Source organism: Bos javanicus, chromosome 14 (assembly GCF_032452875.1).
Source record: "Bos javanicus breed banteng chromosome 14, ARS-OSU_banteng_1.0, whole genome shotgun sequence".
In the NCBI taxonomy this organism is placed as follows: domain Eukaryota; kingdom Metazoa; phylum Chordata; class Mammalia; order Artiodactyla; family Bovidae; genus Bos; species Bos javanicus.
In genome coordinates this window covers 76,720,764-76,724,051 of record NC_083881.1, presented here as the reverse complement: position 1 = coordinate 76,724,051, position 3,288 = coordinate 76,720,764, and positions in this window count along the sequence as shown.

Sequence of the window (3,288 nt, the reverse complement as noted above, 5' to 3'; positions counted from 1 at the left end):
AGCCCTGGGGAATTGATGCGTCATCTCCAGATTCAGATCAATCCATGTTTCAGGTTTCAGAGCCTTTCTCTATGAATTTAACTCTTGGTTAAAGTGCTTTTTTGAAAGTGAAACTTCTTCACTTCAATAAAAAAAAAATTTCAAACACAAATCAGTAATTATTCCACATATCCAGTTGAAGATGTTTTTACTGTAGCTTAAGTGTTTTAACTTTCCAGAAGCTTGTGCACTTAAAGGCTATTCACCATTACATTGTTATATGATGTATTTTAATAAATAATGTTATGATATGCAATAGAATGAAAAAATATAGCTCACATGTGCATGATTTCTATTATTCAGATTATATCAATCAAATATTAAACTCCTTGAAATATAGTTATCAACCTTATATCATGCAAAGTAAATCTTTTTTGACAACCCTTTTTAAAATATGCAAGCAAAGATAATAGTAAACAGTCACATAACCACCAGGAGACAGGGAGAAAGGGTAAGAGAGAAAATATTTAGATAAAAAACTCAGGACAAATAATAATACAAGACAATCTAAATGGATATTAGACAATGATGAAGGAGGAAATTGATATCGTTATTCAGGATAAATCTTTTTTCTCTATTAGAAAAATAGAAACAATTTCATAAAAGTAATAAAAGAGGAAATGTAAAAGGAAATATGAGACAACGTATCTTTTATAAAATGAGTTGTGTTCTTTTCACTCAATTCATGTTAACCATGTTCAAGTAAAGATTCAACTGTTTAGAAACTGGTTGACAATACCTTATTTCACCAGAGGATGGCAGGAGAGGGTTAAAACATATGAAAAACAGCTAATTTGTGGTTTTCTCTCAGGAGCTCACAACAAAGTTCCGTGATTTGTAAACCTGTCGAAGTCGTTTTATTCAGGGCTTCCCTGGTGGTTCCATGGTATTAATAACATGCCTGGCATGCCAGGGACGTGGGTTTGATCCCTGGTCCGGGAAGACCCCATATGCCATGAGACAGCTAAGCTGGCCCCAGTGCCTCAGTGAAGGCCCGGCGCTGCCGTAAATGAATAAATACATGTCTTTTTTTCAAAGCTAGCATTTCGGAAGATGATACTGCCGGGGTTTTGGTGGGTTGGCTCATCAGTCTGTTTCTCCATGGTGGAGAGAGGAGATGGACATTAGAATACGACCTACAAGCTCCTGCTCACACAAACCAACGGAACAAGGAAGGCAGCCTGTGAAAGAACCGTGAATTTCTCAGTGAAAGTGTCAGTCTCTCAGTCGTGTCCAACTCTTTGCCACCCCATGGACTGTTTCAGGGAGACAATCAAAAACAAAGTAAGTTGATTTGTAGGAACTTTACAGAAGCTGGAAAGAAGGGGACTTACCCAAATCACAGCCCTCCATTCAAAATCCTTTATCAGGTCAGGGACAGTGAGCGAGGTCCACGAGTAGCCAGCAGGAGAGAGCAGGGTGTTTCTTCTGCTTGTGAAAACCCCTGGTATCCACCCTGCTAGACAGCTCGAGCCCTTCCTGTCACATCCACCCAGTGTCTACAGATGATTAAGAGATTTAGGTCAGTGGGGACTTGTTTTTTCAGCAGGGAAACCCTTGGGACAAGGGCAGGGGGAGACCAGTCCAGCTTCACTTTCAAACAGCGCATGCCTGGTAAATGCAGACTACCAGGCTCTGGGGTTTCCAAAGCAAATAAGGTCTGGTGCCTGCTCTTCAGAATTCGAAAATGTAGGAGACGTGAATCACACAAGCCACGATCCCTCTGGGCCCTTCTATTCTGTGGGTTCTCTCATCAATGGTCCCCAGTCACCGTGGAAACAAACGCTCTGCCCCTGGGGAACCGCGGGCCTGGTGTCAAGCTCCTCTCCTGGGCTGCTGCTGCTGCTGCTGCTAAGTCACTTCAGTCGTGTCCGACTCTGTGTGACCCCATAGACAGCCTCCCACCGGGCTCCTCCGTCCCTGGGATTCTCCAGGCAAGAACACTGGAGTGGGTTGCCATTTCCTTCTCCAATGCATGAAAGGGAAAAGTGAAAGTGAAGTCGCTCAGTCATGTCCGACTCTTAGCGACCTCATGGACTGCAGCCCACCAGGCTCCTCCGTCCATGGAATTTTCCAGGCAAGAGTACTGGAGTGGGGTGCCATCGCCTTCTCCCCTCTCCTGGGCACTGAGCCCTTACTGTCCCCCTCTATCTGGGTGCCCGATCCTTCTGGTCTGGTCCCCACTGACCCAGACCACCTCCCTGGATTCCACGCTCCCTTCTGTTGGTCTTCTCTGGGACTCAACCCATCTTCCAGCCAGCCCTACCTCTCCTAACCCAAAAGCCAGCACCCTGCTTGCCACGGTAGCTGCACCAATGCACGTTTCCACCACCACTGTACAAGAATTCCCTTTTCTCCACACCCTCACAAACACTTGTCTTTTGCTTCGTTAGTAACAGATGTGAGGTGATGTTGTGGTTTTGATTTTCATTTCACTGATGATCAGTGATGTTGAGCTCCTTTTCATGTACTTAATAGCCATCTGTAGAGAGATGTCTATTCAAGTCCTTAACCCATTTTTACAACTGTGCTAGTTTTTTTATTTTGTTTGTTTTTTAATATTGACCTATAGAAGTCTCTTTTATATTGGAGATGGACCTTTTATCAGATATATGGTTTGAAAATACTCTCTCCTATCTTGTGGGCTGTGCTTTGTTTTGTAGTTTGCTGTGCAGAAGCTTTTTAGTTTGAAGTATTATCACTATTTATTTTTATTCTATTGCCTGCTAAGTTTCCTTATATTCCCCATAATTAACAACTTCAATGAATAGTTGCGGGCTAAATATGAAATTGACAGACACTTGTGACTATCCTGAGTGTTACCCATATACTGGTCTTAACTATAAAGCAATAATTTCAGAACAAGTGCATTTATTCCCCATATCTAACCATGCCTGCTGCATCTCTGATTCAGCATCCCTTCACTTATTTATCCCTTTTGCCTATAATCTCATATTTTATTTAATCCATCATTATTAACAGATTTATCTACTATTTCCTATTATATGAAGGTATGAGTCATCTTTTACAGTAGTATATTTTGGAGAATTATATATTTTTATATGGAACAATTGCAGATAAAAATGTTAAAAATGAAGGTCACCATTATCCAATAATAACCACATGCCCTCAGATCTCTGGAACTTTAGGTACCTTAACCATGATGAAATGATCCCTATTGATCTAATGCTACTTATGAAGTCAATGTATCTGGCTTAAAATGGATAAAGTGAGTTAAAGGGCATCTAC